Genomic DNA, 14447 nt, shown 5'->3' with positions numbered 1-14447 from the left:
AGGACAACACCTCCACATCCTTCACAGTGAACAAATGCAGCTCTTTTCTTTAATTTTTCCAAACAAAAATTGACACCATCTACACCAACCTGAACACCTCCCCCGTGTTGTGAAAATAAAGCTATCTTTCACACTTAGAGCGGATTTAAGAATGAAACAGAAGCTCTCAAGAGGCGTATAGTTATATCAAAAGCAATAGTTTATTTATCAACAGAGTTATTCGGCCCAGCAATCAAACATGCATGGGTTAATAGAGCTTCGCTCGCATTGAGGTCAGCCATAAAAAAACGCCTGAACATTGCAGCGTGATAATTCATATAGTCACTTCTTATGGAAGCCCATTGGTCAAATTCAAAGATGCAGGCGTGGCACGTTTGTACGTGTATGACACCTGGTTGGAGGCCTTGAACGTCCGTTCACATTGGCCCCTCCCAGAAGGCGTTTCTTCTATCAGTGTGTAGTGAGATTTTGAGGCGAGAGGACCTGGGAAAAGTGTGAAGAGGGGAGTCTGCTGGGGCGTTGTCCCTGTATCTCACTGTCTATTGTTCCTCCCTTATCTATCTAAAGATGGCGGCCTATTCCTTGTGGCGCAGTTAAATCAGTAGTCTCCCTCCTGCTTCTGGTCTTGCCCCTAGCGTGTACTGTGTGTATTGTATGAGTGGTTAATGGAGCTGCATAATCGAATGGTTATTAAAACTGCAAATAAGATAGTGATTAATTAAAGCTATATATAAGCTAGTGGCTGATTAAGCTGTATATAAGCTAGTTGCTAATTAAAGCTGCATATAAGCTAGTTTTATCAACAAATCCCTCTCTTGACGTCTGAAGGACGTCACTTTCTTTACCTTCCTGCCCTGTTCACACGCTTGTGTCTGGCTCTGCCTCACCTGACCCTACCAGGCTGGTCCTTGGAGAGGGCAGTGGTGATAAGACGGCCAACCAAAGAACGAATACAGGGTATTATACAACATCCACATGACACCAGTATTGCAACGAACACTCCCGCTGACACTGCTATTGACAAGATCAGGTGCTTCCATTTTCCAAACATGTTTTCCATCCAATCTCCATATGGATTGTTTACACCTGATGCTTCCTGCATTTCTTTTGACAGTGCCTTCAGACTATTCAGTGCTTTTGTGACTGAACCGTCCGGCGCAGTGTTGTTGGGGATGATAGTGCAACACAGGTCTCCAAACATTGAGCAAACACCCCCTTTTTCAGCAAGCAACATGTCCAAAGCCATTCTGTTTTGCATAGCAATCAAAGAAGTTGGGGCCAGCTGCTCAGCCAGACCCTCTATTGCATCCCTAGTATGATTAGCCAAACGAAGAACATTGTAATGCACATAATTGATACGATCAACATTTTTATTCACTGTTATGCATGGAATTATACTCACGATACTCTCAAAACCTGCTGCAATTTAGTCTACCAATTTGTATTCATTCGGCACTCCTATGGGCACTCCGATTGCATCTATGTAGGTTGGACCTTTGTCCAGACTGAACTCAGTTCCAGCTGCTCTTTTTGCTAAGATATGTCTGCGTCTGCGTTGGGTCAGGCGTTGTACTTTGTTTTGCTCCTGTAGTATTTTGTCTCCCACTAAGGTAAGTGGCATTGCTAGCCTCACCATAGCACACACTCCCATTGTAGATGCTGGTATGTTAGAGAATAAGCGCAGACCCCCACAGTAGTAGAATAGTCCTCCCCTAGCCCAAGAACCTATCTCTGAGCCTGGTCGTGTCATATTGCACCAGTCTTCTGGCACTCTGCCTAGGTTGGTTTGAGCTCTATCGTTGGTGAAATGGTAACAGACATATCTGGATCCTAGTCCTTTGTAAGCTTTGAAATAACCTACTGCAGTTTGGTTGTCAATTGGTGGAAATATGGATGCCAGAGTCGTGCAATTTGGTGGAGTAGCCATTTTAGTCATATTTGTCATGCACGCGTATCCTGTTGGGTCAGATTCAGGATATAGTGGTGCTGGTTCGGTGAACATAGCTGGTCTTGCTGCAGCACAAGCTACACAGCCACCCATTTTGTTTTTTATAGCATTATCAACAATTCAATTTAACCAAACATTGTTGTTTCCATGTCCTGTAGCTAATTGGATCACCTGTTGGGGAGTCCATTTAGAGAAATCTTCTGACAAGACAATTGGTGGGTCCGGTGGTGGTGGTGGTCTCTCTAGGGTCAGAGTTTTGTTCACTGCTGGTGGAATTATGTTTATCTGAATTCCTACTCTCGGGTCTTTGCCGGAGACGTCCACTAATAGGGCGAACCATATTATGTTTTTTCCTGTACTGCTCTTGGTGACGTTGTTTAGAGACAGAGATAAGGGATTGGTGGTTGCTTAAAAGTCAAATTACAAATTACAAAACAAATTACCCTGCATTTTGCGTCAGATCACCTCGGACCTCTGCTAGAGGTCTGGACGGCTCAGGTGCTGGGGCACAATGTGACAGGTGGTGCCAAGGTGCTCCTGCTTTACCTATGACTTGGACCGAGTGTGAAGTAACCTCCTTCACTTCGTACGGCCCTGTCCACCTGGGGTCAGTCCACTTTCTCTTATGAACTTTGACCCTGACCCAGTCCCCCACTCGGATGAGATTTTTTACCTCTTCCTGGTCAGCTGCACTGGTTCGCTGGACCTGTTTGGAGAGAGACTCCGTGAGAATGATTAATGCAGTCATATATGCCTTCATTTCAACTTGCTGCACATCTAGGGCAGGAATATGACTACCGTCTCTTGGAGGACCAGGCATTTGCCTCCCTGTCATTAACTCATGTGGTGAAAGATGTGTCTCATTTCCTTGTGCGCTCCTCATTGCCATTAGAGCTAGTGGTAAAGCTTCAACCCATGTCAGCTTTGATGCTGCACATGTCTTCGCTATTTTTGATTTTAGCGTCTGATTTGCCCTTTCTACCAAACCTTGTGACTGTGGATGATACACTGATCCATACCTATGTCTGATTCCTAGTCTGGCTTCCACTTCCTGCAAATGCTTATTACTGAAATGTGAACCATTATCGGACCTTATGCATCTAGGAACCCCATAGCGAGGTATCAGTTGTGTTTGCAGCCACTTTATTACTGTCTGTGCGTCTTCTCTTTTAGTTGGGATTGCCTCCACCCACTTTGAGAATCTGTCCACTGTTGAGAAAATATTCCTTTTAAGGTGTAATAGGTTACACCTTCTACTGTTTGCAATTAGTAGGGATAAAATAGCTTTAATTAGCAACTAGTTTATATGCAGCTTAATTAAACACTAGCTTATTTGCAGTTCTAATAACCAGTAGCTTATAGCAGCTTAAATAGTCTTAGCTTTAATAGTGACTCAGGCAGTACTCATATGAGACAGTAGGGCGAGAGAGCAGCAGTGGAAGATTACTGGCAGATCACTGGCTTAACTGCGTCACAAGAGCAGGGCCGCCAGTTTAGAGTAGGCCCAGCAGCCTCGGGCTGTATTAAACCAGTCACCCCCCCGCAGTCGACAACATTTCACACACACTGACGGAAGAAGACGCCTTCTGGGAGGGGCCAAGGTGGATGGACATTCACGGCCCCCATCCAGGTGCCATAACGTAAAAACGTGCCACGCCTGCATCTTTGACTTTGACCAATGTGTATCAAGGGGTGGACCCCCTATATTAAGGTTCATGCTGATGTGTTCAAGCGTGTCTTATGGTGAATCTTTGCAAAGTGCAGCCATTAGAACCCATGCATGTTTAATTGTTTTGGGCTGAATAACTCTGTTGATAAATAAATCTATTGCTTTGATATAACCAAACGTCTCTGAGAGCTTTCGTTGTATTCTTAAATCCGCCCTAGTGTGGAAGATAGCTTTATTTTTCACAACAAAGTTGGTGCCGAAACCCGGGACTCTCGCAGGGCTTATAGGATTGGAATACTGACGTACCTCTCTATCTGTGATTTCAGAAATAATTGGCGAATCCTCCCCGAGGCTGGGAGCCCCAGTATCTGCCACTGGGTCCGTGCCAGCAGTTTCGGGAGGTCTGATATTGCCGGCATAACAAACAGGTGAGCAGGTCCCTATTTAACTGAATCCTGCATATTGTATTCATAGCTTTAATTCTAAATTTGATATCAGACTGACCGAACTGTGGGTATGGAATAGTTATAAAGTATTGTAAAGAATAAACACACAGCAACAGAGTTGTTATACAGCCATTTGGGGGGTCTGTACACAGGTGTGACTGAGTCCATCAGAAAACGTAGGATAAAGACGACAGATCGCGCACCTGTGGCTGGATGTGAAGTAGGGTGAAACGCACACACGCGTGAATCACGAAGCACTCCATGCCACAAATAGCGTGATCTGTAACGAAATTTATAAGACGCTTTGGACTACGAAGAAACTGTATAACATGACGGGGATATATGTGTGTTAAAGGTCATTGATAAACTGTAAACTGACAGTGAATTGACCGTGAAATATTACCGTATCAAGTGTGTTACGTGTGGTGTAAAACCAAGTTAACTCTGCGAAGAGTAACCTTCAGATAGTTTCTGCACGGGAGCACAGGTTTTAAATTAACTGATGAATCATTGATAGCGGACGAAGAGGGAAAATTACCTTATCAAGGCATCGAGTCTCAGGACACCAGGATTGTGCGTAGCGGTGCAGTGGAAAAACATGATATCTCTGCTTAGAGTATCCTCGACGGAGTTTCTGGACGAGAGCGCAAATCTTGAGTTAATCGGTGTGTCGTTGATAACGGTCGGAGTTTAAAAGAAAAGTGGCCAGCAGAGTACAGGTCCAGAGCAGAGGCCTTGGCTACTTAAGTGTGCTAAATTGTGTTGTGGATATACAGGGCTGGTGGCATAGTGGTTAGCATTGCGGCCTTCCACGCGGTAGGCCTGAGTTCGAACCCCAGCCAAAGCAGATATTATACTTGTGTTTTATGATACGCAGTGGCCGCTGTGATGCATTAAAATAACGTTGTTTGTTTTGTGTGTTGGTCAGGGAAAGAATTGTTTATGATTTGACTGTATTTTGGTTGCTGAAAAAGCAGTTCTCATTTGTATCGTGATCAAGAGGTCATCGATGCGCCAGTCTGTTTGCTGAGGGTGAGGAAGTGGATTGACTGTTGAGTGGTTAAAAGAACAGATCGAGTGGATGGTTTTAATTTCGTGTTTATTATTTGACTGAATTTGTAAAAGGTATACATTTCCTTCGGGACCGTATTTGTGATTTGTGCGCATTCCAAAGACGGCAGTGTGCTTGGTTTCAATTTTATTTAAAGGAGTGTGATTATTTGGAGCGTGCATATGAGAGAAAAAGCTGAGGGCTGCAGCTGCTGCAATTGTTCGTGTGTGACTTTCAAAGTTTGAGGGCCAGTTGGGCAGCAGAGAACACATATGAGACCAAACAAAAAGCTATCAAACACAAACATAAAACATTAGAATAGATCGATACGTGATTTGTGCGTATTTTAGAGGCGACAGTTTTAATTTGGTATGTGTGAGGGACAGCTGAGGGTTAATACTTTAGTTTACTGGGAGACTAAACAAAGTTAGGAGCGAAAACAGAGCAAGGCCACAAAGGCTCAAAGTTGGAGATAAGCAACCAGCTGCAGACAGAGAGTTGCTAGGGGCAACAGGAACATTTTGACAGGAGCTTTGGCTCCATCTGGTGGACATTTGAGAATACTACTTCCAAAAATTTTATATTTCAAATCACAGTGCACAGTGAACAGTGCAGAGAAGTTTGACATGGCAGGGAAAGTGAGCAATTATCTGTGGAATTTGGAGAATGAGGTCCAGAATCAGAGCAGGATGAGTGGGAGAAAGAGGCATTGGCCAGTGGAGAAAGAGGCATTTAAGAGGATGATAAAGAGATGGAAAGATAAAGACATTTGGAATGGAGAACGTGGGAGTCCTCCAACGGGAGAAGAGCTGCAACAGATAAACAAAGAAGTACTGAAACACTACGAAGAGAAGAAGAAGGAATGGGAGAACAGAAATCCTAAAAGTTTTAACATGGGGAAAAGGAGGGCGTCGACTCAAGTAGATGAAGAGAGAGGAGTTTGGCCCTACATCAAGAGGTGCTTTAACTATGACACAAAGAGGATGGACGGGAAGCCGATGCCCATGGGAGAACAGAAGGACGAGATGAAGCTGGCAGCTGGAGCAGTAGGCTTACCACTAGGGGCCGCCAGAGATGTCAGCGGCATATTTCCGTCCTTAAACCCCTCAGCCCCTCCCCCACACGACAACGATGCTCCTAACAGCCAAAATAAGCAGGAGCATGAACAAAGCAATCTGTATCCTGACCTGCCACCTCCACCGCCCGAGAAGGTGTCCTCCAACCCCTTCATACAGGCCCCACAGAGGGAGGTGAAAAAAGGAGAACTGAAAGGATTCTTCACAGTGGAGGGAGGAAGTCTGGAAATACTGACTTCCCCCCAAGAGAAGGATAGAAGAAGAAAAGCAAAGGAAGTTGAAAGAACAGTGAAGGTGCTGGAAGAACGCCTCCGTGAGCTTCAAACACCAGGCACACCTAGACGAAGGAGCGGAGCATGTTATGACGCTACTGGTGAGGAATTGACAGAATCAGCAGAGATAGAGCGCCTCCTCAATGAAATGAAGCTCACGCAGGGAATACAAGAAAGAAGAGAGTCACGTCTGTTGAGTGACTTTGTCGATCGAATGGCGCCGCGCCCTGATCTACAATCAAAGTTGGCAGATCTTACCCTAGAGGGGGAGGGTGGAGGGCTGCTGTTAACGTCGCCTCCGCCAGCTGCAGGTAACTCGGTTTTTCACGACCCAAGTGAAGATGAAGCGAGAGATAAGAGAGAAGAAGAGGAGGAGGAAGGAGCGTACCAGCTACGGACACCAGTGAAGACAATAAAGAGACTGAAAATCAACGGAGACTTCACAGGCACGGCCGAGGATGCGGGACAAACACGAAGTGGGAAACTATTCCGCGGCAGTCACCACATGATGCCCCTCAGGCCGGCTCCAACAGCCGACGCGCCTCGTCGAATGGCATTCACCCCCTTCTCCTTCATGGATATGACGACACTGCTGGCCACACTGCCGTCGCTAACTTCAGGAGCAGAGCCATGGATCAGTGAGTTGGGAACATTCACGTCAACACGCAGCCTAGCACTGGGTGACTACAGAGGCCTGTTAGCCCGAGCTACTGACCAGCACACGCTGGACAAAATTGAAATTGCAGCTGGAACGGAGCAGCTGCCAGACTCCACACCAATAGGCAGTATCAGGGAGGAACTACATCGGTCCCTAAGAAGAGAGTACCCTACTCCAACAGACCACAGCCAAATGTCCACCTTCGCGGCCAAGCCTGGGGAGGCTGCTGCCGATCTCCTAGCTCGTGCGGAGCAAGTGTGGAGAACAATCTTCAGAGAGTCCCCAGATACATCGCCAACATCATTAGCACTCTGGAGGAGCATGGTGACCAAAGGCTTGCCCGAAAAAGTAAGAGACGCGATTGGAAACACCGTGGGTATTGCCTCCTTCACTCAACCTGCATGGAGAGAACATGTACTGCATCACTATGATAAACACAGGGCCGCGGTGGAAGGAACGGAGGTGGAGCTCAAAGCACTGCAAGTGGCACTAATGAAGAGACAGCTAGCAGAGCTTGAAGCGGCTCAAAAGAGTGCTAAGAATAAAAAGAAACAGATGACCCAACAGGAAGCACAAGCAGAACAAGTGCTCCCGGTGATGATGATGCAACAACCATTGGAGCAGAACCAACAAAGAGGGGGCGCCCAATGGGATGGCCAAGGAGCTTTCTACTGCTACAACTGTGGAAAGCCAGGTCACTACTCACGTGACTGCCGCTCGCGTGGCCCACCACGAGGAAGAAGAGGAGGAGGACCCAGAGGAAGAGGAAGTTGCCAGAGAGGGAGAGGCAATCAGGGTCCGAGAAATCAAAATCAAGCTGGACAGCCATACCAGCCACCACTAGGAGGCACTGAGCTATGGGCGCCAACTGACCCTCGCTCTGGAGAACATGTCAACCAAGCACCACAAACACAGTGGGGGTATTACAATCAGGGCCCCTACTAGGACACCCCACAACCACCTGGCACCAACACTATGAAATTTGAACTAGCAAGTGAACCAACTCTCACTTGCACAATAAATGGACAGGAACACACATTGTTGGTGGATACAGGGGCAACATATTCCAGCCTCAGGTCTCCGCAAGTCCTGTCATCGAAATATGTGTCAGTGATTGGGGTCTCAGGCACGCCAGAACGCCAGTGGTGCACTAAACCTCTAAATGTGCAGATAGGAAATCAACAGTGGACACACAGTTTCCTATCCGCTCCAAGCTGCCCAGTAAACCTTCTGGGCAGAGATCTGATGTCAAAATTGGGCCTAACAATATGGTTAAACAACGACGGAGTCCAGGTCTCACTGGACCCTCCCCCCACAAGCACACTATCAATGCCGGTGCGAATACTAACAATGCCACGAGCATCCATTAATGTGGAATCATTGGATGAAGAAGTGTACTGGCTGAGATGTCTAGTTACAGGACCAAGCACACCTACAATTCAGTACTGGTTCAACATACACAGAGAGCGAATTCAAAGACTGCATCCATATAAAGCTCCTCTGCCAGATGTGCACTGCACTATGAATGTCACGGAAGATCCAGACTGCCCATATGCTGAGGATTGGGACAACCATATGGCACACCTAACTCCATCAATCATATGTCAAGATGTGTATTGTGGAAAAGAAGGAGTGGCTGCGGCAGTGATATTGGATGATTTTCAGACCAAGTGGTATGGTCTCAGCAAAGAATCGGCTCCACATGTCACCCTAGCGGTTGGATTTGGACAAGAGGCCAGAGGACTCGGTCCTATGATAAAAAGAGCCCATACATTATCATGGGTGCACACAGATACAGCAGGACTGCTGAAAGCAACAGAAGAAGATATGTGGCGATGGGTCATCACTACCAAAGAACACACACTGCCTGAGCATTTACCACTGCCACGACATCATGGTAGACCATGCACTGACCATCCAGCCACTGAAGCTCTACTAGAAGGCGTACCTAAGAAGCTATGGACGACAGGCCCTTATGATGTAGGAAAATTGGCAACGGTCAAACCTGTGAAGGTGGCGCTGCTGGATCCATTGGCACCTCCTATCTGGCACCCACAGTACAAACTAAAGCCAGAACAAATCGCAGGCATCGCTCCGACCATAGCAGGACTGCTACGCGCTGGAGTGTTAGTGAAAACTCAATCACCATACAACACAGCAATATTGCCAGTACAGAAAGCCGGAACCAACGCAGGATGGCGGATGGTACAAGATTTTCGACCAATCAATGCGGCCACGATACCTGCCGCATATCCGGTTCCAGACCCACACATTTCCTTGACAAACCTCAGCCCACAGCACTCGTATTTCACAGTAATTGACCTTGCTAACGCCTTCTTCAGCATCCCACTGGACAAAGACTCACAGTCACTGTTTGCATTCACATTCAAAGACCAGCAGTACACCTATTCTCGCCTACCACAAGGCTATCGTTGTTCTCCAGGGTTGTTTAACCATCATCTCAGACTACACTTGTCTGACATAGATGTGCCGGAAGGTGTCGTCCTCATACAATATGTGGATGACCTCCTGATTGCTGCCCCATCAGCAGCCACGTGCCTGGAGACGACTGAGACTCTGCTGCAACTATTAGCCTCAAAAGGCTACAAAGTCAAGAAAACCAAGGTCCAAACATGTAGAAGACAAGTCACTTTCCTAGGTCGCACTCTCTCATCAAGCGGCCTAGCAGTAAGCCCAGCCCACAGAGAAAGCATTCTCCATCATGACAGACCTAGCACCGTGGGACATATGCTGGCATTCCTGGGTCTAACAGGCTACTCTCGCAGTCACATTCCTGACTACGCGGACCTCACCACCTGCCTCAGAAGCCTGCTTAAGGAACCAGGAACTAGAAACACCTCAGCCCCATTAATATGGACAGCGGAAGCAGAAGAAGCGTTCACCACTCTCAAGCAGACTCTATCACATGCATCGGCACTTCAAGCTCCAGACTATTCACTCCCTTTCCACCTAGATGTTTCTGAACAAAAAGGAGGGATGGTAAATGCAGTATTGTATCAGAAAAGAGGGGGAGGAAGGAAGGTACTCATGTATCACTCATCAAAGCTGGATCCAGTTGAAGTGGGCCAATCCACATGTACAAGACACATGGCGGCAATTGCAAAGGCGATTGAGAAAACATCCCACATTGTCATGTGCCATCCTCTGAAAATCCACACACATCATGGTGTGGCTGCATTCCTCCTAAGCAAAGAATTCACGTTCGGAGCTGCAAGAAAATCGAAAATTCAAAAAGAATGCACAAGATCACACATTGCCTATGAAACAGGAGGAATCAATATGGCATCATCACTACAACAGGGAGATCAACCACACAGCTGCGAAGCAAGGGCAATCATTGAAAACAAACTAAGGCCAGACCTAGGAAACACACCGATCCTAGGAGCAGAAATGTGGTTATACACGGACGGATGTTGCTACAAAGGAGAGGAAGGAAACATAGCATCCTATGCTGTGGTGAGACAAAGCGAAGATCTAAAGCACTCAGTGGTAGCATCAGGGATCCTACCTCAACCAGCATCAGCGCAACTGGCAGAAGTCGAAGCGCTCATACAAGCCCTGAAAATAGCAGAAGGAAAATCAGTAAACATCTTCACAGATTCTGCTTACGCACATGGAGCAGCTCACGTTGATGGGCCCATGTGGCGAAGAAGAGGATTCATGACATCAATGGACGCACCCATCAAACACAAAAAGGAAATCATGGCACTGGTGGAAGCTATGAGCCTACCAGACAGAGTGGCAATCATGAAATGCAAAGGACATGAGGGTAAAGCAAGGACCAGAATAAGTATGGGAAACGACATGGCAGATGAAGCTGCTAAGGAGGTGGGAGGATACAGACCAAAACAGATGGTTTTGAAGGCAGCCGTACAAGAGCCAGCACTCACTGAGAAAACACTGATTGACATACAGCAGAAGGCTGGATCATACGAATGGTCCGAATGGCAAAGGAAAGGAGCAACAAGAGGAGAAAGTGGACTTTGGAGATCCCATGACGGCAGAGTGGTAGCATCAGCAGAATTGTGTGTCTCACTGATATCAGAGGCACATGGACCAACACATGAAGGGAAGAAAAGAACATTGCAAAGAATGCAAGTATTGTGGTGGCATCCACACATGGAGAGTATGGTGTCCCTCTTCTGCGACGAATGCACCACCTGTGGGGAGCACAATGTGAAGAAACCCTACAAAGCACCTATGGGCTCTTATCCTGTACCATCAGCCTGCTTCCAGGACATCAGCATAGACTTCACTGACATGGGACATGAAAACAGAGTACAAGGAAAAAGGTACATCTTGGTAATGGTGGACAGATTCTCAAAGTGGGTGGAGGCAATCCCAACTAAAAGAGAAGACGCACAGACCGTAATAAAGTGGCTGCAAACAGAACTGATACCTCGCTATGGGGTTCCTAGATGCATAAGGTCCGATAATGGTTCACATTTCAGTAATAAGCATTTGCAGGAAGTGGAAGCCAGACTAGGAATCAGACATAGTTATGGATCAGTGTATCATCCACAGTCACAAGGACTGGTAGAGAGGGCAAATCAGACGCTGAAATCGAAAATAGCGAAAACATGTGCAGCATCAAAGCTGACATGGGTTGAAGCCTTACCATTAGCTCTAATGGCAATGAGGAGCGCACAAGGAAATGAGACGCATCTTTCACCACATGAGTTAATGACAGGGAGGCAAATGCCAGGTCCTCCAAGAGATGGTAGTCATATTCCTGCCCTAGATGTGCAGCAAATAGAAATGAAGGCATATATGACTGCATTAATCACTCTCACGGAGGCTCTCTCCAAACAGGTCCAGCGGACCAGTGCAGCTGACCAGGAGGAAGTAAGAAATCTCATCCGAGTGGGTGACTGGGTCAGGGTCAAAGTTCATAAAAGAAAGTGGACTGACCCCAGGTGGACAGGGCCGTACGAAGTGAAGGAGGTTACTTCACACTCGGTCCAAGTCATAGGTAAAGCAGGAGCCCCTTGGCACCACCTGACACACTGTGCCCCAGCACCTGAGCCGTCCAGACCTCTAGCAGAGGTCCGAGGTGATCTGACGCAAAATGCAGGGTAATTGGTTTGGAAGAAGGGACCTCCAGCCACTAGGGAGGCATCCCCCAACCACCTGGAGGGACATGGACATAGATAGAAAAACCAAATGGATAGTAATGGGGGTGGGAGTGGGCATACTAGTTGCCTTACTGATCTGGGGAACCAAGTATCAGGGGCACCCATCTCATTCAACCGCCCCTCCATCTCCGATGACTCACAGCCGAGCAAGACGTAACACCCCAATATTGGTCCATACATCAGCATGTGGCTCCAAACTTATTCTGAATTACACGGCGGGTTCCACCAGTGCATTCACGTTTGATTTGTGCAATGTTGTAGACTGCAGGGGCAACCCAAGGGATTGGCAGGGCTATAATGTTTATCTTTGTGGCACACCCCCAGTAGTGAAAAGCTGCGAGACTAGCGGCACGCCCCGACCAGTTACGGACGGGTGGTGCAGTCATTGGGGTCTTGTAACGAAGTACACCGGAAGATGGGTCCCCTATGGTTTGGCACCCACCAGCCAAGCGTATAGGTGGTGGAGCAAAATTAGCCTACAGAGAGATTTTAGCGCCGCAAATAACCCTCTTACCCTCTCGATAAACAACATCGCAGCAAGTCTTTACGGTAACACCAGGGCATGGATCATCTTAGGCGTCGACATCGCACACAAAGATCCCATCGGCAGTATCCAGATCAACATATTCCCCCAGGTAAAGAACGGACACACCCAGCCCAAGTCTGCCCTAGCAGCTGACGACACTCCCGTAGTGTTTTCTCAAGATTATACCGAAATGACTCCCCTACAGGTCTTGCGAATGACCACAGGCTATGGCAATGATAATGTTTGGTTAAATTGGATCACCGATAATGCTAAAAGACTAAAAATGACAGGATGCGTGGCCTGCGCCTCCGCCCGACCTGCCATGTTCACCGAACCAGCCCCTCTCTATCCGCGAACTGATCCTCAGGGCTATGCCTGTATGATAGGTCTCACACGACAAGCTACGCCCAAAGATTGTACCACACTGGCCGCGATATTTCCACCTATCGTAAATGAAACAAAATTGGGCCAATTTTCCGCCATGAGAGGTCAGGCTAACAGGTACATGTGTTTTAATTTCGCAGCAGTCAGACCACAGCTGAATGTGGGAAAAAGTTCCCCTGATTGGTGCAATGAGACCCGCAATGGCTCAGACATTGGGCCCTGGGCCAGAGCAGGTCTATTATATTACTGTGGAAGTCTGCGCTTAGTGCCTAGAATAGAAGCGACCAAAACCATTGGGACTTGTGCAATGGTCAGACTCGGAATGCCCCTCACCCTAATAGGCCGCAGATTAACACAACCCGGCGATCGAGCCACGTCTCTCACCAAACGCAGAAGGCGACACATCATCAAGAGAGGGGTTACCTTAAGTACCTTCTCGCTCACCGAAGGCCCCACCTATATAGACTCTATAGGCATCCCAAGAGGCGTTCCTAACGAATACAAACTAGCAGATCAAGTCGCAGCAGGTTTTGAAAACATCCCCATAATTGCAGCCTTCTTTCCGATCACGCCCAACAAAAACGTGGACCGCATAAACTATGTCCATTACAATGTCTTGCGTCTTGTTAACCTCACTAGGGACGCAATTGAAGGGATAGCCGAACAACTCGCGCCGACCTCTCTTATAACTATGCAAAATAGAATGGCTTTAGACATGTTGTTAGCTGAAAAAGGGGGTGTTTGCTCAATGTTTGGAGACCTGTGTTGCACTGTCATCCCCAACAACACTGCGCCAGACGGTTCAGTCACCAAAGCACTGAATAGTCTGAAGGCACTGTCAAAAGAAATGCAGGACGCATCAGGGATAGACAATCCATTTGGAAAGTGGATGGAAACCATGTTTGGAAAATGGAGAGACCTGATCTTGTCAATAGCAGTGTCAGCGGGAGTGTTCATTGCAATACTGGTATCATGTGGATGTTGTATAGTACCCTGTATTCGTTCTTTGGTTAACCGTCTCATCACCACTGCCCTCTCCAAGGAACCACCATGGAGCCTACCCAGTATGGGAGTAGCAGAACAGCCTGTTGAGGTCAGAGGAGGCAGAGCCAGACACATGCGTGTAACAGGACAGAAAGGTAAAGAAAGTGACGTCCTTCAGACGTCAAGAGAGGGAATTGTTGATAAAATTATTTCTTCTAAGGTGTAATATTTTACACCTTCTACTGTTTCGCAGTTAGTATAGACAAAATAGCTTATA

The sequence above is a fragment of the Melanostigma gelatinosum genome (assembly GCF_949748355.1).
Source record: "Melanostigma gelatinosum genome assembly, chromosome: 19".
Classification (NCBI taxonomy): Eukaryota; Metazoa; Chordata; class Actinopteri; order Perciformes; family Zoarcidae; genus Melanostigma; species Melanostigma gelatinosum.
Note: the sequence above shows the minus strand (reverse complement) of the source record.